The following is a 24053-nucleotide window of genomic DNA, read 5'->3' on the forward strand; positions in this document are numbered from 1 at the left end:
CCAAGCAAAATAATCAAGAATCAAAAACCTTCCCAAGAGACTGACAAGGCTGCTCAAAACTGACCCCCCATCCTTTGCAAGCCCTTGACTTCCATTAAGAATAAAAACCAAAAAAGTCTCACCCTTTTGGAGGTGGAGAAATGGGGGAGCTTCTTTTCCTTGTGGGTGCCTCCCTCCTGCAAGTTCCAGCAACTGCTGGTGTTGAGGTGGCTCTTCCCCTCAAGAGGTTAAGTGGAAATAGGTGTAGATGATGATGAATTTAATTACCACCTGAAGCTCAGACAGGATCAGGCCTATAGGGAAGCAGATTTCAGTGTGTCCCCAGCTGTGGAACGAGAGACAGGTGCAAGCTAAAAAAAATGCAGGCCAGTTCTAATCACTCCTCTTCAATGCAGCTGCTTTAACAAGAGCACAGAGGGGTTTTTTTGGACCATGCTTAGAAAATGGGAATTTCCATCTTTTTGTTCTTAAAGCACTGTGCAGAAAGGTCACTAGTGCTGGCAGTGGCTAATCTGTGACATCTGAGCAGCCCCTTAATGAGGTGAATTGCCTGTATAAATAGCCCCAGTGGCACTCACAGCCCAGGATCTGCTTAGAAATCCTTTCATTCATTTCCTGTTACCGGGTTGGTCTTCCAGTGCCTCTGGATAACTTCCTGGCAGCTCAGTCAACCCCCATGTGCAGACTGGCATTTCCACAGTTGTGCCTTTGATTCGCCAGCCAGCACTTGATGCCTTCTATTGATCACATTCACCCACCTTCCTCAGCAGGAGCCGCCTGGAGACCCTTCCTGGTGCAATCTGGACTAACCCCAGGAGACCAGCAGTTGCATTAGTGCCTCCTGTCCACCATCTGCTCACTGTTCCCTTTGTATTTACCAGCCCATGGAGTCCTCACCATGTGTGGAAGGACTCTGTGCCCTTCCTCCTCTGGATGATACAAATATGTTGCTCCCTCACTTCCCAGCGTACATTTATGGCTCTTCACTCTTAAAGGATTTGCTGTTCAGTAGCGTTTGAATGACCAACAAATACTGATGCCAAAAAACCTTGAAATTGGAGCATTTTTTGGTCATTCGGCTTTAAATACAATTGTCACACACTTGAGATTTATAGTCACAAGATTCCTTTACTAAAGGCAGTTGCAGAAAGAGGTGTTTGAGCTGCAGAACCCAAAATTCACGTGGCAAACCTCAGAGCAGGGTCTTCTTCCCCACAAGGCTGTAATACCAGGATTATGAGCTCAGTTTTCCTGACACCTACAAGAGTTCTGATGAAGTGTAACTAAACTCATTGACCCCCTTGCTGGAGAACACGTACTGCCCTCAGGAGAGAGAGCCCAATGCCGGCAAGTGATGTAGCTTCTGCATCCCTGTGTATAGCTGAGACTGTACTTCAATCCAGGGAAAATCCTAGCAACTTGAAGGCAGAGGGAAGGAGATGCTCTTGGGGCTTCTCTCCTGAGTCCCAGTGCCCACCCCCAGGTAGGTCAGTGGAGGTGGAGCAGAGGCAGGACCCCAAGTGGGTGGTCCAGGCACTGTCCTTGCTCCTCCTCTGCTTCCCGGCTGTCAGTCCAACATCAGCACACCAGACAAGTCAGTGACAGAGGCAGGGCTAAGAGAGCAAAAAGGAAAATACAGCATTTTATGCCACATTTTGGACCATATAGCGATGGTGTGGAGGTGGAAAAGCGTTCATGGCCCAACCTGCCTGTACTCCATCTGTTTGCAACAAGATCCTTAGTCCCTGTGTAAGCAGAGGGAAAAGGGATGGGTTGTTGGTTTTTTTTTTTATTGCACATTCATGAAGATTTTGAAAGGAGGAAACCAAGCAAGCCAAAATTAAATGTAATTTTCTCTTTTTCCCTATAGACTCGGTCTGGATGGATGCCAAACCACATTTTGGAGGGGTGAGAAAGGCCCAACATCTGCTTCTGGTGTAACTGTTTGTATCTTCACTCTAAGAAAATTAGGTTTGAAATAATCTCAAATTGTCTGACACCTGTATCCTATTAGAAGTGACACATGGAAACACCTTCAGCGCACTGAATTTAGCACCGTGTCAACAGTTTAAAGTTAACAGGGGAACAAAAGGGTAAAACTCATTGCTTCCCAGTTCCTGCTGACACAGAGCTTGTGTCATTGCACGGGATCACACTGCAGGATTGATCCATAAATGTAATGGGGTTTGAACCAGTAATTGTAATGTGGGCTGTGTCCCTGGCTCTACTGCAATTACATTCAGTGTGCACCTCAAGGTGATTGGAGGATTTTGAGCTCAGTGCAGGCTCACCTGAGGGCTGGGTGCCAGCACGTGGGACAGGAACACAGCATGTCCAGGGACGTTTTTTCCTCAAGTTCAGCTCAAGTAACTTGTAGCTTATGGGACTAGTGAGCAGGCCACATTTGTCCCAAGAAAAGGAGACAAATTCCTGCAAGAGAAGACAAATCTTGCCTGGCACAGAGGTTTATTGGGTTTTAGAGAAAAACCAAAAGAATTCTGAAGTCACACAACTGGTTTTGCTGCATTGCACAGGAAGGCGCTGAAGGGATTGATTTTAAACTCTCTTCCCAAACCTATGTAACCTCCCACTTGCAAATTCCTCACTTTTAGGAACAGATCTGGTCGCCTTTTCCCAGATAACATTCTGACAATAAGACCCAAGTTATTCTGAGAAGGACATTTGTTAAAGTTCATAAAACTTTATGACTTCTATAAAATTTATACTACCTAAAAATACAGTATCCATTACAAAGACAAATGTCTACCCATTCATTTTTAAACATGTTCCTTTGAGAACTTTTGAGAGACTGTTTTTTAATGTTAGTCTGAGAGTAAGGGAAACTGTTTACTTTTTAAAGAGTGTTGTTTTTCAGCAGATCTGCATCTTCAAGGAGCGATGTCTGGAGTCAAGGGAACAGGACACACTGAATTTTAACATGAATTAGGGTATAGTAATGAAAAATATGCTAAAAACAGGAAAATGGCAATAATGGAAAGACAAACCAATGACAGTGATCCATTTTCTACAGAGCAGAAAGCAAGCAGGACCCAGTAACAAGAAAGCGCGTCAAGTACAAGTTTAGGGTTTTTTTAGGGACAGCCAAGTGAACTTCCTGAATAGTGTGGCACTAGTGACACTAAAGAAAGGATAATACATAATATTTTACATGCACCCATAAGCTGAAAAATATGATGGAAAACTTGCAGCACAATGAAACCTGTTTGAGGTGGAATTTATTCTAAGGGCATTTTAAAGAAATTTCAAGCCTACTTATATTTGTTATTAATATAAAGTGGAGTCCCTTCTAATTTACTGGTTAAACAAGACATACACTGCTAAGGTCAAAGTCTCCTAAAATGCTTTAAAACTAGTATTGACCATTTTCTTACCTCATGCATGAAAACTGCCTTATAACTTCATCCGTAGATGGCCCCAATGCATAAAAACACAACAGAGAAGAAGAATTTTTGTCAAGCTGAAACAAGTTGCCTCCCATTGGTACCATGTAATGCTTTCTGATTTATGGAAATGTTATTCAGTTCATCTTCCTAAAAATTCACTGGATTGGAAAAGTAAAAGGGTTGTTCACATTATACTTTCAGTGGAAAATGTTTATGACAATATGATTATGGAGAAAAGTGCAAGCAGACCAAAAACATCATAATACATAAACGGGCATTTTCAACGCTATCGATCTGACTGGTTTGTTCTGATTTGCTTTCTGAAAGGCTCAAATTAAAACAACTGATCCTATTCACTGACTCAGGAAACTCCTGGTGTTGCTCAGGGCAATGCAAGTTGAATCCCAGTTGAGTTGGAATGAGTTGATTCCCAGAGTTCATGTGGAGACTGAGCAGCTCTGCCAGCCCAGCGCGTGCTCAGTGTTCTCAGAACACACTCAGAGTGTGTTTGTCTGGCAGAAGTTACTCAGCAATTTTGAGCAGCTTGACCACAATGTGTTATCACCAACAGAGATTTTTCTTCACTGAACATGCAAATGCAACTTTTTCTGAGAAAATGTGGTCGTGTTGCTTTCAGACACAATTTGAGGGCAGATCGCTCATATGCTGACAATATGAGCAAATATTGATGTTGGTGTTGTTTGGAGAGCAGTCCCATAACATGCTGCATCTATCAAACAATTACCTTGTCAGTAGCTCTTTAAAGTCTGGAAACATGGATGTGCACAAGCAGCTCTGTTGATCCATGTCATTCCCCACACCAATAACTTGCAGCTGGAAACCAATAACCTAATTTGTACCTTCTTGGGCCACGAGATGTTCTGACAATTTATTGTGCACAGGAAATCCAGACTTTGGAAAATAGTTTTTTGCTGATTCTCTGTGCTTCTGGTAGACTTTTATTGCACTCTAAACCAGGGATTGCATCGCTTAGCCCATAATGTTGAAATTATTCTGAATTTGGTTATTGGTTTGTGCTGAAGCAGGACTGAACTTCAGTTCAGTACATATTCTTCCTGACATAGAAGGGCTAGATTTTTATTATGGTCATATAGAAAATGTTCCTCATACTCACCACAATGAAGTAATTAAATAGATGAACAAGAGAAATCCATTGGTTACATGAAACTTATTCCTTCACTTCTGTTCTTGCCTTTTTTAAATGACAACTGTGTGGAACGAGGATCCTGCTCCTCAGTAACAAAACAGCCAACATTAACTTGTCACTCTAGTAGGAAAAACAACAGCCAAAATGCTGGGAACCACATCATGTCATTTGCTCTGTTATGGAGTGTTTGGATAGAAACTGTGAAGTTGCCACTTTTTACAGCTTTTGAGGATTTATGAAGAAAACCCCCACTAGTGACTTGTCCAAATTTTGATAACAGAAAGAACAGCAGACTTAAGGGGGCATTACCTTATTTTTACAAGAGTGTAAAGGAACACAGACCCAGGGCTCTGTCAGTCCTAGTAACAGTGGGGGTTTCCAGTGTCACAGTTTCACTAAATTGAGTTTAGATGTGCTTTCCAAATGAAGCAGTTACAAAGTGCTCCAGAGCCATCCCTGCCTGCAGCAGCTTGTTGGATCCTACCTGGAGATAATGGATTGACACTGTTACTGACTTGGCCAAGAGCTCGAGGTCATTCCCCCTCCCCGTGCAGGTGATGTACAGCAGCGCTCGGCTCCGCTGATGGGCTCATCCTTCTCGGAGGCACTGACCAATGTGAGCAGCTGCCTGAGGGGCTGTTTGATCTTCCCACTGCTTTGCAGGCAACACCACACTGCTCAGGGGGGAAAAAAAGAACCGAAAAAGGAAAAAGATTAGAAAAGATTTCTCAGCAAACGTAGCCGAGCCGTGCCTGACCTCCATATCTTTGCTTGTTCCCCAAAGGCAGCACATGTAAGATATTTCCTGTCTTTCATGTTACTGACTGGAATGCATCATGAAGCCCAAATTTGCAACCTGCTGTCTGTTTTAGTCATTAGGCATGACTTTCTTTGTCTCCTGATGTGAGCTGAAGCCAACTGCTCACTGTTGTAATGCACAATTTTTTCAATATTCTCCCCCTCTCCTAGACAAACAAAACAAAAAAACCCAGCCAGGCCAAAAGCTGAAATTCAGTCATCAACTGAGGCTGCTGTGTCTTAAAGTATCTTATTCCCACATCAGCACATCCCACCCTGCTCTAGACCACCAAAACATTAGTCACAGCAGCCTCCACCTGTTATTCAGGGGCCAAAATTCAAAAGTTAATGAACAACAATTACAAGCAGCCCCTAGATTTCAAAAGAGCTTATCTGACAACCTGAAAGGTGGAGTTCACTGGCTGCAGCTTGGTGCTACATTCACTCATCTGTCAGTAACATCAAGCATTGGGATCTTTATATTATTTTTTACAATTACATCCACTCTGCAGAGATACACCATAAGATATTCAACTACTCTTTGCCAGCTGCTGCATCTTGGAATACTATTCACAAAACAAACAGTTACTCGGTATTTCAACATCTGACCATCTTAAAAATCAACTGAAGACAACTTAGAAGGACAATAAAATATACATAGCATGTAAAATGCAGGTCTGCTGTGTTTTGATGCCCACAAGTGGCACACGAGTACTGGTTATGACTTTGCTCCACTAATATGATATATATATATTTTCAATATATGTGTTTAAAATAAAAGAAACTCTTAAACCCCTGACTGTATTTATAATAAGCCTTCTGTATGAGAGAAAAGAACTAAAGGTGCACATGACAAACTGATACCTGACTTGAAAACCAGGTCGGCGAGAGGGATCTCAGCCTGACAAAAAGTGACCTGTGGGGCTGCTCTGCCACTCCAATAATGAAAGTTTATTCCACAAGGAGCAAAGAACTTGATTTCCTGCTTATTTTTGCCCTTTGTCCTCTGAGTCTCCTTCCAGTGCCATAAGCTGGGCCATCTGCTCTTCCCCTGCATGGGAACGCGTGGCTGGATCCCTGCAGTGGTCAGTGTGGAGCTGGAGCCACGGGCTGGCCCAGCAGCTCCTGTCAAACCCACGAGGTAACTGATGGTCTCTGATGGTGCTTCTGTCAGTGCAGCTACAACATGAATCCTTTCCTTCTGTCCAGCTCCCAGTGCTCCCAGACCTCACAGGCAATTAGGGTGATTAAGTCTCACCTCAATTGGAATGGCTGAGGCCTTCCCAAGGTTATGGTTGGCTGGGTTAGGAGCAGCCCATTGCTCTCACTCAGCACAAACACCCAAACTCTCCCAGCCAGCATGAACAAAGTTGCATGAACAATTCAGCAGCTACTTTGTAAATTATGAAGTTGATGTTTTCTTGTATAGCAATTTGGTATCAGTCACTGCAAGGAAGGGGAAAGAACTTAAAGGTCACCTCATCCGTTTATCTGCAAACACAGTTGTGTCATTAATCCACATCCCTCCTCTGAGTCAGGCTTTGTTGGTTTTAATGGTTTGGAATATCAAGACAGAAAACCAATAGACTACCTGCCAGTTTTCTAGTTTAGTTAAAAATGTTGGTCCTAAGGGAGAGAAAACACTGAATTTAGTTCTACAACAGCATGAGTTTCAGTCTTTCCCCTTTAGGAAAAGTTGCAGGATCCCAGACATGAGTCACCTCTTTGGAAGAAAAGGGTGGAATATTACAAATATTTTTGCCTAGGGGCTTCACCAAGAGGTGGGAGGATTAATGGAAAGTGTCTGGTCGTGCCATGCATCTCCCAGGCTCACCATTTCCAGCCTTGCCCATTTGTTTAGGAAGCTGTGAGTTCTGGTGGAATAGGAATGCTCAGGCAGTTTATACTGTTGTGTTCCCAGTTGCAAATAACACTGTGCAGTTCAGTTCAGCTGTAGACCATGGGCTGATAGCCTAAATTATTATGTTGGAAATTACTTTCCCTGTAGCTCAAAGTAATTAATTGACTCTCATTACCTGCTTTAGTTCTGGATTTTCTCATGAGTTTTAAACAGACCCTAAACAGATCATTTTGGGGAAGCTTTCATAGTGAGGATTATAAACATCTCTAAAGCAAGATCCTTGTTAGGAGGCATTTTCCTCTAGTTCAGTCTATTAAATATGTCTGAAAACAACCAACAGAACAGTAAGATCTTCTTGACTGACAAGCAGAAATTATTTACTTGCTTAATGGTTCATGGAAACTTGTGTTCCCAGCAGGCACAAGAGTTAATTATAAAGCCTTGTATCAGGTTAATAAAACCCAAAGAAACCCCACATCCTCAAAGCTTCAGACTATATGGCAAATGACTGTCATAGACAGAGATGTAAATACAAACCTATGTATTTTGAGGGAACTTGGAGCCAATCTTCTATAAATTGCCTAAATTACTCAGTGCCCACAGACCAAAGCCAACTGGTAAAAGAAAAAGTGCTCCTTGTTTTCATCATTGAAAGAAATGTGACTGGGCTGAGGGGAAAACAAGACTGGCACGTTAAATATCACTGTTAGGAAAAGGGCTACTGGTCTGATTCTAACTCCCATGGGATTCAGTCAACTGCCTGCAACCATGAGATTGGCACTGCCTAAATTCCCAGCTTTCCAGAAGGATGAAGCTCACTCCCTATTCATCTTTGCCACCATCTGAAGAATTAAGAGAGTGGCTGGTGATGAAGAGCCAATCAATCATGTTTATTGTGACAAGCATGGCTGTTATAAAACAGATACTCTTACAGCACAGGGGAACCTCCCCCACGCTTTTTCTTTCTTCATTAAACACTTGCTGAACATTCAGGTCCCCTGAGACATGTCTAGAGAAGTGCTGATCCCAGAAATAAACCCCTTTCAGGGACATGGAATGCAAGTTGCCTGTAACATGCCATTTGCAGGTATGGATCCATACGTACTGCTGTTCTCACAGCTGAAGTCATGCAGTTATTCCTTCAAGAAAGGCTTTGAGAAGTCTTCAGGAACACCCAGCTGTCTAGAAAAACAGCTAACAGAGATATTTACCTTTGATTTAGTCAATATTTGGTTCATCTGAATATTTGCTCTTTATGGTGGAATGGCTGAGGACAGGGAGGAATTAGGAAATTTCTGGAGCAAGGTCAGCTCAGGCACAGTCAGTATGAAATGACTGTCAAAGATAACATTCAAAGTTTTCAAGGGGACTAAGGAAAGACTGTGGAAGGAAGGAATGTGGGCTGAAAAAAATGGGAAGGTTTCAAACCAGGGAGTTTGAACTGACACACAAACTCTTGTCCTGGAAACAATGAAGTCTCTAGGCAAGACAACCAAAGAAAATGAGTCTCTAAACGTTAAAGTCAAATTATTCTCCCTTGCATGGAGAAAGAGAATCAGAGGCCGAGAGTAAATACTTGAGTCATCTGATCCACATGCTATAGCCACAACTCATTAGGTATCTGCTAATTACAGCTTTGAAAGATGCCATGGAGTGACACAAGGCAGCCCTAGATGTATTTAGTTAGTTTTACAACTGAGGAGCCTAACAAACCCTTGGGTTCTTTCCTACAGTCAACAGCTTCAACAAAGAGCCTCTACATTAATTGCAACCACATCTTGTCTATTTTTATATATGAGAAACGCTACAATCCTTTACAAAAGCCATAAAACAGCCATTATCATTTAGGGATGCTATTAATCAAGGCATTCTCGAGTGTTTCCCTTCTCAGCTCCTTGCCTAGATTGCAGCCCAACTGCTCGTTGGTGTTTAACTAGAAGCAGTGTGGCCATGGGCAGCCCCTGCAGAGAGCTCAGCATTTTGATTTTCTTGCAGGAAACATGGAGCTGTGATCCCTCCTGCAAATGGGAGACCCTCAAGTGTCTGGGGGCAATCCCAGCACTGGGAATGTCAAAAAGGATTGAAAATACCTACTTCATTCTGAAAGTATCCTTCATATTGTTGCTTCTCTCCTCCACTCCTGGAAAACCAGTGCAACAAGAAGAAAAGAAGCTGAATTCTCTTTGCACTACCCCAAACAGGTTATTTCTGGGATCCTGGAATACTTAACTGAAGATTAAGAAAAGCTTTCTAACATGAAGGGCAAGTGGTTGCCTAATGAAGCTGAAGGGTTGTCATTATTGGAGATATTTAAGGACAGTTCAGACAAGCCTCTGTTAGCAACATTAGTGTAAATATTCTTCTTTGGGGCAGGAGTATGGATTAAATGATATCCTATGATCCTTTCTGACTGCCTGACTCTACAACTCACCAGCCTACCCACCCTGCCTCTTAACAGTTTTCTGCATCATTTTTAAACTTGCAACCCCTGAAGAAGACTGAAATCTCAGTTACTTAGTAACAAAAAATGAAAAATAAAACCCCTCTAAAATAAATGGGAATGTTATCTGATAGAGAAGTAAAAAATGAGGCCGAAGAAACACATGATGAAAGAAGATACCAGAAGCACAGCAGTATAAATTAGGAGCCACAATGGTGATATAAATCCTGGGAGCAGGTTGGCAGAAACCTGACATTTTTCATTTCTCCACAAAGCCATTATGCACATCTACTGAACTAGAGAATTAGGACTAGTTCTGCCAGTTTGAGTCATGGCCAATTTAGGGGAGTTGCAAAGCTGCCCTGTCTTTGGGTTCACATTAGACACCTTCACTCTCCAGCAGCTTATTTAGTGCTGCAGTAGGTTGGCTTTGAAGCATCACTCTGAAACATTTCTCAAGGTGTTAGAGGATAACTCTGGAGTGAGTTATCTTCTTCTTTCCTCTGTGACAAATAAAATAGGAACTGCTTAGGTCAGACTAGTGCACTGCTTAAAGCTCCTGGTTTGAGATGAGCTTCTGAGCCTTGACACCAGCAGCCCAGGGCCAGGGCACCAGTTACCACAAACACAGAGCCAAAAGGGACCTCGGTCAGTCCTTCCCCCTGCCCAAAAGATCCAGCACACAGGAAGAGGAGGGCTGAGCGGGGCCAGCCAGCAATAGCTTGGTTCTTCCATGTGGTTTTATGGGGCAGTTAACTTTTATTGCCTGGTAATTACTGAGGAAGGCTTAGACAAGCTGGCTCTCCAGCCCACATGGCAGCAGGCTTGTGTGGGCACAGCTCGCAAAACTCAGCTGCAACACTAATGTTTCAGAGGGGAAAGCCAGTCCATTAGCAAAGCCAAGTTCAAGAATACAGTTTATCCATACTTTGGTACTACCAGTAAAGGATATACCAACTCTCAAGTTGAAATAAAAAATAAACGACTTGCAAAAAGAAGCCAAAGAACAGGAAGAAGGGACAAGGTATGAGTTGCAAAGAAAAAGTACAAAATAGCACCACCACTGAAGCTGGTACAACAAGGAGTGAAGAAGAGGAAAGAGAAGGCCTTAGAAGAGGATAAAAAGCATAAATACTGAACATACTCATTTTTCAAAGGAGAAGCAGCATAACCCAGGGGTACAACTGCTGTTGTTTAAAGCATTGGGAGTTATTCCCAAGGCAGTCATTTGATATTTCCTCCTTCTTTACTGTTCCCTACTATGGTACTATCTCTTCACATCCTCAGTGTGTGTGAGCAGAACACACCAGTACTTGTAAGATCAGTTCTTCTCTGTAGAGGCACTGAATGTTTTTGAAACCATGGTGACCTAATGCCAGTTAACTAGTTTTGAGTCTCTATACCTGTTTTAAACTTTACTTAAATCTTAAAGCTAAAAGGATATCAAACAATCCTAAACCATGTGATAAACATATGCCAAAGTCATATAATTTCCAATCTCTTCTGTTCATTCTTTGCAATAAAAAGGAAAAATTACAGTTGATTTACTGTGCACTCAAACTTTGGGAGAATCCAGGAACATGTGGGATCAGTTTAGGTCAGGATCAAAACCCCATAATTTAGCTGAGAGCAGCTTCCAAACTAAGCTCATATTTTTTCAGACTATATTTATAGTGCAGTTACTATGTGCCAGTACATCATTAAATGTCCTAAAAACTAAACCCACCCTATTCTTTATGGGGAGGGTTTTTTTCCCCTTAAGTCAGAAATACCCATTCCAGGATAATTCTGGACAGGGAGAGAGAGGACTGACTCGGATTTCCACCACTCCATTTGTGATACAAAGCTGTCTCTCGTGGGCTGCTCTGTGTGTCTGACACAGATAATGATGCAATTCTCAAACATTCTGGTTTCTGTGCTGTGTGTTCAACCACATGGTTCTGTTTCAAAGCCTGATTATTTCCGATCCCGCTGCATTAAAGCTGCAAACTGAGAAGAGTATTGTGCAGAAGACAAATTGGACAGGCATCAGAGGCCTTAGTTTAACATACTTACCGGGGGAGTGGTGTTTTTGATGAGTGTTCAGAGCTGAAAACTTCTCCTTATCACACAGAAGTTGGTGTCTGCAGGGGGAGGCCAGGGGAGAGCGGTGCTGCCTGGAAAAGCAGCCAGCTGAGCCGGTATCTCTCCCGAACAACAGCGGGACATGCTGAGCTCAGGAAGCTGGGGAAGAATGAGTGAAATCATGTCACTGACTAAATCAAGAGTCTACAGCTGTTGCAACATCCACAGACTTATTCCAAACACAAAACATGAGCTGAAAATGAGCTATTTCAAGACTATTTTTCTCCCCCCCTCGCCTTTTACCACTTGAATGTGTGCAGAAGGCATAGTCTGATTATTAAATGTTTTTCTAACAAGAAAATAACAGACACAGAAATAAATACCCTGGGATTTAGGGAGCCAGTGCACACAGAGCGGCAGGAAACACTGCCAGGTTACTATAAGCATTCATGAAATGGTCTCTAATGTCTGAGTGGAAAGCACTGCAACGTTCAGTGGGATGGACTGAAAGGCAGCCAACATGGCAAACAGCTCGGGTGCTTCCACACCAATAATTACCTTTATCAAACTTTAACTAGTGATGCCAAAACATCTTCAGCTTCCAGCCACGAAAGGGGCAACAAACATGCAAGTTTGCTACTTCATAGTAACATATGTTTGGTCTCAGGAGGTTAAACACTCATCTGTTTCTGAACTGTGTTAAAAATTTTAAAAAAACAAACCCACAAACTTTTTGTCCCTGCCCATGCTGCAGAAACATGTCAGCCTGCACACAAATTATGGCTTTGCAGGACTTGTTATCTCTGATATTTCTCATGACATAATAGCCCCGGTGTGTAGGCCTGCAAGGTAAAACAGAGTTTTAAACATGTATAACAAAACTGAGCCTTCAATCAACGTGGGTTTGTTGACAGGAGGAAAAAGGCCTGGACACACAGACAACATTTGGGCTGAAGAGAAGTTCAGATTGCTGTGACACAGACAGCAAAGGGACAGAAATCTTGTGTCCCAGAAACAAAGATAAACAAGGACTAGATTTTTAACTCCACTTTCAAACTCTGACTTTGGATCCATAAAAACAATTACAGTGTAAATTATTCTGTGAAGACAGACAAACCTGAAGTGAAGAACAATCCTCTCACCTGATATAGATTAAAAGAAGGGGCTGTACAACCCTTCTGATAGCCCACCACACCCTTAGTGACTTCATGGCACCAGCAGGTACTTTTGTCAGTGTGGCTTTTCAACCTCAGCATTGAGAAACCCAGCACATTAAATAAGCTAAATCTGCCAGTGATCCTATAGCACCTTTTTTGTTCCTCTTTATTAAAGCAGTCAGAAAGGCAAAAAAATCAAAACCAAACCCACAAATCTACCATTTCACTACAGAGCCATAATGTATTAAATCATCGATATGAGTCAACAACATCATGCTGCTGGGAAAAAATGGGAAACCATCCTGGGAAAAATAAACAAGTGTCATCTGTAAAACACATGGTGCAACACTCCCACTTGGCTCGGTGGTGGGAAGCAGGCAGCTCAGCTGTGGGCACCACCATCCCAGGAGGATGTGGACACAACAGGAAAAACCTGGAGAACAGGAACGAGGACACTGAGGGGTGTGGGGAAGGAGGTTATTAGAACAGGCTGAAGGTTTAGGGCTGTTTGTTGGAGGGGCAGAGCCCTCTTTGTGGTGGTCTCTGGACACGTGAGGAGCGGTTTGGGAGGAAGGGAAGAGTTCCCTCTGTGCCCCCAGGCCCTTGGACAGCATTAAGGTCACTGAGGAGCAGGAGTGTCAGAGACAAGACCAAGACAAGTACCCCTGCCATGACTTTTAGTGTACCAGGGATTATAAATTTGTGCAATATGATTTGGCTGCTTTCTGACAAGTTCCCCCTGACCTTGCTGGCTGGTGCATTCCCTGTACACACACACAACTGTTTGCTCTAAGCTGCCTCAGCCCACTGCCAAAGCAAGAGTGCTCAGCACTTCCTTCTGGTGCCCACCTGGCCCTTGGTTTCCAGCTGCTCCGCTTTGATCTCCCTCCCTTCTGTGTTTCCTGGGAATGCCTCATTAGTGGTTGGCCTGTCTTTCTCCTGAGCCTTTTCCCCTGGGAAATGTGCTGGGTTCCCTTGGCTGACTCACAAACACTTCACCAGGAGCAGCTAAAGAAACAGGAGCAACCTGGTAGTTTCCACAACCTGACCAGGTTTCACAAAAGATGTGCTGAAAATTAAACAAACAATTCAGTTAAAATAAGTGGGCGGAACTGAAAGGACTTTCTTTGTGCTTAGAAGCATAGCAGTGCTATTTTTAAAGAATTATTTCTTCAGTTTAATTTTTTTAAATAACAACATTGCATTCAAACGTTACTGTACAAAGTTAAAATGCTTCCAAGCACCAGTATTCAATTGAGGCACCACCATTCCCATCTGAAATTTTAGGGAAAGAGAGGGAGTGGGGAGGGAGAGAAAGAGAAAAATCTTTTTCAGAATTGTGTGTTGATAAACCTAAAAATAGAAACATTTTCCAAGCAAATTTTCTACGTGCGAGTATTCCAGTTTCCCAGCAACTCTGTTAGTGACATAATGTTGACTTGGTGGGAAAGCAGCTCTGGACAAGAAACTAAGAGCTTTCTTGGAGTCTATTCATAACCCTGCATTTGCATTTGATAAATTGCTTCTTTGTTACAGCAATTCCCCTTTAATGTGATGATTGATTATTCTTGTTTTACACAAAAAATATTTGGTTTAAAATGCTAACCTTTCAGCATTTTCTGTACCATTAGGTCAGAAGTTCTGTCAAAATGTTCCAAAACTTCCAAGAAGTTGTTTAGGTATTTTCCTCCCATCTTACACAGGCTAAGTTTCTCTATATATTATATAAAACTGGCACTAACTTTTATAGCCTGGTTTTAATAGGTTTAAAACAAAATGTTTAATTATCTAGACCGTTATTTAAAGCCAAAAGAAAGTGAGTTATAACACTGTTGTAGCCATAACAAGAAATAAAAAATTTTGTCTGGTGTTTTCAATTTATATTCCAAATATTTGTCAATTCCCAAAACTGCATTCACAATTTCTTGAAAGAAAGGCACAGGATCCAAGTTTCTTCTAATTTATGCAGTCGTAATTTTTTTTGACATAATGGAGTTATTCATTCAGCGTGAGCAGGACCACACTCTGAGCAAGCTGGACCTTAAAAATACATATTTCAACCAAGCTGATGCCAAGGGGAGTGCTTCCTTAGGACTCTTTAGCAGAAATTCATCCAGGCAATTCCTCTGCCACAGCTTCATCAGCCTTCTTGGGACAGCAGTGTGAGACTTCTCCAGGTCATTTCGAGCTACCCCAGCAAGTGAGGGGAGCAATGAGGCAGAGATTTAGTTCCTGCCACCACTCAAAAAAGAAGGTTTTATCATTGTACTTCTGGTGAGGGGCACAACACAGCCCAGTCCTGAGGTATTTAATAAAGAGTGGCCTCCTGTCACCTCCTTTCCAGGCCCATCCAAGCAATGCCTTGGGAACTGGGCACACAGCAACGAGCATCCACCTGCGGCTTGAGAAACACCCAGCCCACACATGCTCTGCTCCTCTGCATTCTCTGCTACTTCAAATTCAGCTTTTCCCCAAGCACTCTGTAAAATTTTTCTCCACTTAACCTCAAATTGCCTTTCTTCCCTGCTCACAACTGGAGTTGAAATGAAAAAAATAAGCTTGGCTTGTCTTGGAGCGTCAAGAAATAAAACCAGCTTTGAAACAACTGCAGAACAGCAGAAGTGGGTTTCAGTGGGACTTCTAATGTGCTGTGAATTACACTCGTGCTTAATTAGATTACCTTGCTGACTCAGAGCCTAAATTAATGGGAGATACACTCTGCAGTGTTTATTTGGCTTGGGTAATTAAAGAAAGTAACAAAGTGAGGTTTTAGATCTAATGTAAATGGAAGTTTCAGTAATTAAGTATTTCTTCATTCCAGCACCTGGCATAGCTGTTTGGGATAGAGCAAATGTAGGAATAGGTGAACAAAATTCTTCAGCTGCTTCCTCTGCTACAGAAACCAAATGGGGGAATTCTTAAGAACCAATCCTGCCTCATCCTGATCCATCTGTAAATATTTTCTTTCAAGCCAATAAACGCTTTTTTAGTCTCCTTTGTACCCCCTGGTTCTGGGTTCCATTTGAAGCCAACAAGTGGGAGCACGAGCTACTTACTTATTTACTTTAAGCCTGGAAAAATGGGAGAGACTTTGAAAAGGCTGGTTTCTTCTTGAGAAGGGGATGAAGTTTCACACTGGCTCTTATTGAAACCAGTTCCCATATCCCAGGCCCTTCCTCTCACTACCCCATCTCTCCCCCACCCGCATAATTTGCCCATTTGTGCATCAAATCTGGTACAATAAATCCGACTCCCTAAAGACCGAGAACCCATTTCCACTCCGTTGCACAAGGGCAGCTCCACCCGGGGCTGTGAAAAGGCACTAGGGCAGTGGAGGGTATGCTTTGCAGTATTAACTTCAATTAAACTGGGATTGAAACTAAAGCCCCCCGAACAGAGTTTCTTTTTGCAGCACCAATAAAATCTGCATTCTTGGCAGCAGGGCCCAAAATCTGGCTGGTGCACTGAAAGCAGAAACCCTTCCCCTGGCTGGGGTCACCCCTTTCCTTCCTGGGGCTGCCAAGAACCACAGGTCCCTGCTGGAGGGGAACACCCATCAGAGTCTCTCCTGGTTTAGGGATACCAATTCATCAGCCTCTGTCCTCAGCTGATGGCAAAAAAAAAAATGTATCTGGACAGAAATGAGTGAATGGGGAAAAAAATACTGGTAAAGTCATGAATTTTTCAAGGTTTTTCTTTTGATGTACAAGCTTAAGTCTCCAAGAAACCTTTCTGCAAGTTTAGATGAAACTGCAAATGTGATAAACTAAGCTCTGTGCTTTGCTGGAATAACCCAAATCTATGGACCACACTCACTTTTACTGAAGGAGACTGAGTCAGTTCAGTAGGTTTCTATACCAAGTGGTTATTAATGTTTCTTTGTTGTCACCTGGATTTATCATCCACTGCATCCACGTAATTCTGAAAATCCATCTTTGTGCAATGGCATCTGGTACATTATTTCTAGTGAGACACCACTGAGTCTCCCCATAAAGACCAGCTCCATAAAGCAGCCTCTGGTCTCCCACAGGACACAAAGAGGAATGAAAGACCATTCAAAGGGAATCTTGAAACTCTACAGCAGCGAGTCATACAGGGGAAAAGCAAGTGATGATTTGAAGAGCCTCTCAAGTTTCCTGCAGCATGGCATCAGCCATCCTGCTGGGAGCTCCTCGTCCCCCCAGATGCCCCATTACTCACGGTGCTATATTGTTATGGTCTTCCACAAGCAGCGCTGGCAATGTCAGTAAATAAACTATGGAAGCCAAAATTAGTTTTCCTTCAAGATCTAGGAGGAGAAACATTGCCACCGAGGGATTGGTGTCTATTGTACCTCGCCTTTACAAGGATTTCATTGGGAAAAACACACATGTTGAAGAGAAAGGTAAAAACACAAAAAGGGGACTCCAGGGCTGTTTTATCTGGATTGCTATTCCTGGTATTCTGCTGTCAAGCCTCTCATCACTATCTGGAAACTTTCTGGAATTAATAGAGTGATATAACACCTTCTGGTAAACTTGAAATCTCTTCAGTCTGCAAACAATTCTTAAGGGCCATGCCTGCCCTGTTGCTTCCTATCCCAAGGAAAACTTACTGAATACCTGGCCTTTCAATCACACTGATATCCCACGAGTCCAAAGCCCTGTCCTGGATTAGCCCTTAGTCTCCCAAACTAGCAAGTGAATCCACTCAGCTCCAGGATAAACCCCTTTGTTCAAGTAACATAACCAGGTTGGCAATCACCTTCCTAAATGACAAATGCCTTGTCTTTTCCTTAAAGGAAACACAACTTTTGTGTTATACACAGGAAAAGTGCAAAACCGGTTACATCAATGGATTTTATTCCCAGACCTGTCAATCCTCCTCTCCAAGAATACTAAACTCGACTACTTGCTATGAGTTTTACAAATTAGCATGGGTCACTGATCTGCCAAAGCCTTAATAAACTCCATTTATATGCATTATAAAATTCTTTCAGTCTTGTGGAAAAAATTACTTCTCCTGAAAAAAAAAGGAAGGAAGAAAAAAAAAAAAGAAAATCTGTAAAATCCAACCTTTTTGTGAATTGTGCTTGCCAGCTGCATGAGAACCCACCAAGGATATTACTCTAACCACAAAAGTCATGCTTTTGGAGATCAACCTCCTAGCAAAACTCAAATAAGAAAAATAAATCACTCCATCCCAAGTAGAAGTTGTAGATTTTGCTTTGAAAGCCATTCCCCTGATCTGCCATGCTCATTTCTCTAAATAAGCTCCAGTCTGAATTCAGCTTTCTTGCAAGTCAAGGAGAAAAATGGCACAGTCACCCAGATAAACATTCCCCAAAGGCTCCCTTGTTGTGTGCAAGAGCATTAATAACGAGTTATCTCTACTAGAAGCATTTCAACATAACACACCCTAGTGTCTTACTGGTGGGTTTTGATTTGCTTTGTTTTTATAGCCACATAACTCTCTGCATCATCTGACTGTGTGGGTCAATCCCATGCAGAAAAAAAAAAGAGAAATAATCTACTTCTCCAGTGTTACAGCACATGCAGTACAGTGGAGGGTTAATTAACTCCCACCTCCCCCTGCTTCCCTTGGAAAATGATTATGCTGGCTAATAAACCTCACAGTTATGAGGCTTTTATGAACTTACACACTCTGTAGTAATTTCAAGTGCATGGGAGGTTTGCTCAGCTGCTTGAACACTTCTCACCTCAATCACCCTTTCTGCCTGTGAACTCAGGCCCCAGCAAAGCTTTGCATCACTGCAAAGTAACTGTGTGATTGAAAGGGAAGGAGATTCCTGCACATTCATTCCTTCCATGACTAACTGGAGAGTTTGGAGATATTTTTCCTTTACTGCTAAATGAAGCTCTGCTGCCAGAGGCTGAGAGCTGAAGAGTTGGGTGTTTGACATACCCTGGATTTATTATCTGATCTCCAGGTGAGCCACTTAAACCTCTGATTTCATTTTACCAACTGTGAAACAGAAGTAACAATCACCACTTACCTTGAGGTGCCTTCAGCATTCCAGTGGAAATGCCATCTCAAGGCATGGCAAGTATTGGCTGAATCTGTTGAACTGTAGGATCAAGTTCTTTTTCCCAGCTTCCCACAGAAATTCTTGCCCTTAGGAAAGCAAAGAATGCAGAGAATGTGTCTCTTAACGTGAATGTGGAGGTTCCACATGAACAACCTTGGTGCTACACTGCCTGGAGCAGCTTGGAGCAACCATCCCCTTTCTCCAGGAATACCAATTTTTACATAAGACACTACAGTTGCACAAGAAGCAAAGGGGTTTTCTTCTTGCCAGCTGTAAAGAACCCACTCAGTGCTACAGGGTAAATAAAAGAAATCAGTGAAGGAAGCAGGACACACTGTTTCTCTCTCGACACCAGATTTCTGTTGCACACCACAAAACACTCTGAGAGAGACTCTCTCAGGAACATCCCACCATCCAACTGGTCCCTAAACTAACGTCCATGAAGAGTTTGCTTGTACATGACTGACTCAACATGCTGACAACTTTATTTCTTCTCATTAAAATACTTATAAGATAAACAAACTACATGTATTATTTTCCAAAACATTGCAAATAAACACTGCACCAATTTCAGCAGGAATCTTGTAGAATAGTAAAAAAGTGAAAAAGTTTGAATAAATATTTCTAAATAAAAACAGAACTGATCCATACAACAGCTTCTCCATCTGCAAATTCCTGAGAAAACTGATTGAGACCATGGGTGCCCCAAGAACAAGTGAGGGCTGCAAGGCATCATCCTGTGATTTTTCTGACTCTGGGGAAAGCAGATGCCAGAAACATTCTGTACTGCAGCTAAAACTGGCAGGAAAAGGAAAGCCAAACTGCTTTCCTTGATTTTAATGAATGAAATAATGACTATTTTTTTCTTTCTGAAAGGAATTAAAGGAGGTTGAAAAAACAGAGGAAAGGATAAAACTTGCAATTTTTGATTTGGGAGATGTGCTTTCATGGTGGCCCACGACCTCAAAAAGGGAGAGAAAAATAGCATTTTTACCAACAAAATGATTTTTTTCTTAACTATCCCATACTTTGGCAAAATGTTTTAAGAGATTCTAAGTCATTGCAAACCCCAGTCACAGAAGGAAGCTTTGCACATCCATGTTCCAGTGCACACAAAAATTATACTGCACCCCTCAATATATTCTCAGAGTACTCGGAAACAATGCATTAAATGTAACTGTGGCTGCACGTTGGCTCTTTCTTCCTGTTCTCAGAGGTGGAAGACTTATGAAGCGGTGTCTTTCATCTTCACAAGTTTGTAGGAGACTTTTTTATTTAGAATACACATTGCAGGGTTTGCTGAGGGGAAAGTCAACAAAGTGTGCCCAGCAGCTGGAACATGGAGCAGAGAAACGAATTCCTGTTGGGGCCGAGTCTACAGCTTCAGATTAGGCACCAGGAGAGCCCAGTGTTCAGACACAGGAGCTTTGTTCTCATCCCAGAAAATCCCATGGCACTCTGGGAAGCTCCCACTCTCAGAGGGCTCATTACAGAGTTCTTAGTTTTGTTTGGGGGTTCTTTTAGAGCTGGGAAATTCCCAATGACCTGAAGTGCTCCAGCACTCCTGTCTCAGTGCTGAACTGCGCTGTCTCCCACTGCTCAAGAGTCCAGGCTGCCGTGATTTACACAACTTTATTTACAGTGCACATCAGACAACAGTTTGTGTTGATAATGATCCCTATAAAAGCTTTTTATATGCACACAAAATAGATTAAGTCCCCACACTGTGGGTTGCCTTGAACATTTCCTGACCTATAGCTACACTTCTTTGGCCTGGTGAAGAGCAAGTCAGCACAACATAGAGGGGTCTCCCTCAAGGACAGACGAGTCCTTACTTATATCCTGCAAAATTAGTACCTTTGGGAGAAAGGATACTACAGACAAAGTTCACATACCCACTCCAGCAGGTCAGTGTTGGGTCACAAGCTGGTATTCCTGCCCCCAGCTCTGCAGTCTCTCCTCTTTCTGCTTCCTAAGTGGTTTTCCATTAGAGCAAGAGTTTATCACATCAGCTTGAAACAGTACAGCGGGTGAAAATCATCCCTTTAATTAGGGCACAGAAAATTTGTATCAGACTGTTCAGAAACTTCCACCATGAGAAACAGTTTAATTTACTGCTCTCAAGTGTGACTAAAATTGGAGGATCTGACCTAAAAAAATGATTATGTATTCTTCATGCTACACAAGCATGGCTGAATTTGCTTTATCTGACAACTTAGAGAAACACAAGGATGACAACATTCTCTTCTTCACATGGAAAGATGCCATCCTCAAACCAGACTAGCTCTGTGTCCTCAGCCCTGCAGATCTCCAGTCCATGACTGGGATTCAGTCCTGATCAAGCAGTAAACTTAAGCAAACCTGCAACCTTGGGAGGTAAGTCCATGAGGACAGTCCAGCCTCTTCCACACAAGATGTCTCTTCTCCAGCTCCTCGCCTCATTTGAAGCCCAACCTGAACATCAGATGAAGGCTAAGCTTTCAGAGCCAGGAGGAAGCAATTAAAAGATATATCTAGTACCTGAACGCTTCCAGAGGGAAAAAGGAAGGGTCTGTAGCAATCCCTCACCTCTTTAAGAAGGGGGATGCAGGCTTTGCCCAATAATAAAAGTTTAATGGCAGTTATTTTATGTGCTGTCAGAGTGATCCCCACATGGATCCTCTGCTGGACTGAAATTCAAGACATTCAGATGCACAACGCTGACCTGCAAGGCACAAGTCAAAATCAAACTCGCTATCAGGTTTTTATAAGGGTTATGTAGCAGAGCAATGTACAGGATGCAAACTTTTCAGAGAGGCAGGGAAGTTCTGGAAACCAAAAGCTCCTTGTGACAGCAGATGGGATCAACTTACAACATTACAGATCTCACAGTCAGCAGGGCTTGCGTGTGCCCTACAAGAGATTTAAAAGCAGATTTCAGTGGTTGCTACTGTACCAGCATGACACAAACACACCAAAGCAGAGCTGGGTGTCCCCAGAACAGCATCCCTGGAGATCAGAGGATGCCAGGGAACGTGCTGCTCCTGCAGAATCCCAGCACAGGGCGTGCCAGGGACAGACAGTGTGTGGGAAGCAATGCCTGCAGCAAAGGGGCTTCCAACCAGAGCACCTTGGCTGGGCTGCAACAGGGTAATTTGGTACTTTCCCACACAGTCAGCCAGCTCTCCTGGCCAGCAGGAGAGAGATGCAGCAGAAACATCTTTCTTTCAAAGGATTACTCCTGGCTCTGGAGGGGTTTGTAATTTCTGGCAGCCTTGGGATGGGCTGCGCAAAGGGAAAAGGAACCTCTTTGCTCCCTCTCCCACACTGTGTCCACCCAAGGCCCAGCCTTAACGTAGCTCTTAATAAAATAGCACAGATGTGCCCTGTAGGCACATAAAGACTAAGAGAAACAACAAAAAAGAGAAACAAGATGTTCCTGTGTGTTTCATAAATCGGTATATAAGCATAATGCAACCTACTATCCTAGATAGAAAATGAAATATCTCAAAAAGTATTGAATCCTTGGTGGATTTTCTCAGTGGATCGGCATGAAGCTATTTAGCCCAGATGTTTCCATAACTCTGATGCATTAGGAGCTGCACAGCATTGTGGCCAAGTGCTAACATAGTGAACTGTAATGTAAAACATGTAAAGATCCTGGCTTCCAGAGTGATTGGAAGTTTTCACTCTAACCACTCTGCTTCCTCATGCAGCTATATTTTCTTTACAATACCCACTTGTATTTCAAGGCACATGGAAGAAGAACTAAAACCTTCCCCTCTCCCCAATTAAAACCTAATTCTCTGGAAGAAAACACAAGGGCCAACTCAGAATTGACGTGGAGTTTTTCAGAAATGGAAATCTCACCTCTGAGCAGCAAATCTCATACTACAGGCAAGTGCAGGGCCAACAAGGCACAGCTGGGCACCACATGAGCAGGTGAAGAAGTGATGGTGAGATTTTTGATGACAACTTGGTGTCCAAAAGACAGAGTGTCTCACTGAGAGGCTCTGGTTTGCATCTGTAATGGATTTAGGGATTTGTAGAGGTAGTTTTAAAGATATCTAAGCAGGTGCAATGTGTATGTTGGAATGGCCTGACCAAGGGAAGAAGCAATAATGGGAATACGAAGCAGCACAAAAAAAAGTAACAGCATGTGCACAGAACAATATAAGATAAAGAGTGCAAAGAAATAAACTGGAAGTCTCTATAGGAGCATAATGCAATAGAATACCTTGCAGTGAGAGTCCATTTGGAAAAATCTGTCACTATAATTAATTATTCAGAAGAGTTTAAAATATTTCAGTGATTTCTACATGACCTACCTGCCAGGATGAGAGCTGAGAGTTTTGTGATTCTTTGAGACCTCAACAGCTTAAAAAGACAAAACACAACCCTAAATTAATGAAAATTAACTCCTGCTACAGCTCTGAACCTGCAGTCACAACTCTGTGTTCATGTACACACTTGTAACACCCCAGACCCAGAGCCACAATCTCAGGGGCTCAGCCAGGAGTTTTACTTTAAAATAGATATATATATATGGGGTGCTTTAATACCTCAAGATAGTGCCAAGAGAATAAGCCACACCACTTGTTCCCAAGAAGCACCTGTACTGATAATTTAGGGGAGAAAAAAAGGGAACCTGGCAAAAGTTCCAAAGGGCACCACAAAATCCAGACAAAACATTCCACCACAGTACGGACCCAGCACATACTAATCCACAACCCTTAAATCAAAATCCAATCCCCCCAGCTTTAAGCTACCCCAAGCACCAAGAAAGGAGCAAGGAAAGAGAAGAAGAGGGAGCACGAAGAGAGAAGGAGGAGAAAGAGAGGGAGACAGACTACACAGTTACCATCAGATCCCTGTGGTAGAGCAGCTCTCAGGTGTCCGGATGGGAGGGCCCGGCCCTGTGGGGAGCACAGCCTTGGCTTTGATCTGCTCTGGGCCCTGGGGCCTCCCCAAGGCAGGGCCTCGGAGCCACTGGTCACTCTGGGGCTCCAGGGCAGGGTGAGGGGCCTGTTCCCCTGTCCCTGCCAGGCTGGGCTGGGTTAGGAGTTCCAGGAGCTCTGGGGTGTTCCAGTGTGGGCACTGTTCCCTTTGTCCCTGCCAGGCTGGGCTGGTGAGGGGCTCCAGGAGCTGTGGGGT

The 24053-nt window shown here is 42.9% G+C and overlaps 3 long non-coding RNA genes across 9 annotated transcripts in view; 1 reads left to right on the forward strand and 2 right to left on the reverse strand.

Annotated features, from left to right (window-relative positions):
* Nucleotides 1-6165, forward strand: part of LOC113970669 — a 93767-nt gene extending 87602 nt beyond the window's left edge. For all 6 annotated transcript variants that reach the window (XR_003535259.1, XR_003535257.1, XR_003535260.1 and 3 more), the window contains one exon: nt 1871-6165. This is a non-coding gene — a long non-coding RNA (uncharacterized LOC113970669). The remainder of the gene's footprint in view (nt 1-1870) is intronic.
* Nucleotides 1-12426, reverse strand: part of LOC113970671 — a 33642-nt gene extending 21216 nt beyond the window's left edge. The window contains exons 1-2 of the long non-coding RNA XR_003535269.1: nt 12294-12426; nt 11727-11894 (exon numbers count right to left, since the gene is read on the reverse strand). This is a non-coding gene — a long non-coding RNA (uncharacterized LOC113970671). The remainder of the gene's footprint in view (nt 1-11726; nt 11895-12293) is intronic.
* A 36-nt stretch (nt 12427-12462) lies between these two features.
* Nucleotides 12463-20953, reverse strand: LOC113970672. 2 transcript variants are annotated; one of them, XR_003535270.1, is made up of 4 exons: nt 20816-20953; nt 18888-19006; nt 13742-13900; nt 12463-12577 (listed from the first exon to the last, which is right to left on the reverse strand). It is a non-coding gene; the product is annotated as an uncharacterized LOC113970672 (long non-coding RNA). The 2 variants fall into 2 exon arrangements; XR_003535271.1 differs by lacking the exon at nt 13742-13900.
* Between the last annotated feature and the right edge of the window lie 3100 nt (nt 20954-24053).

This window comes from Neopelma chrysocephalum, unplaced genomic scaffold (genome assembly GCF_003984885.1).
Source record: "Neopelma chrysocephalum unplaced genomic scaffold, ASM398488v2 Primary Assembly neopelma1_78, whole genome shotgun sequence".
Classification (NCBI taxonomy): Eukaryota; Metazoa; Chordata; class Aves; order Passeriformes; family Pipridae; genus Neopelma; species Neopelma chrysocephalum.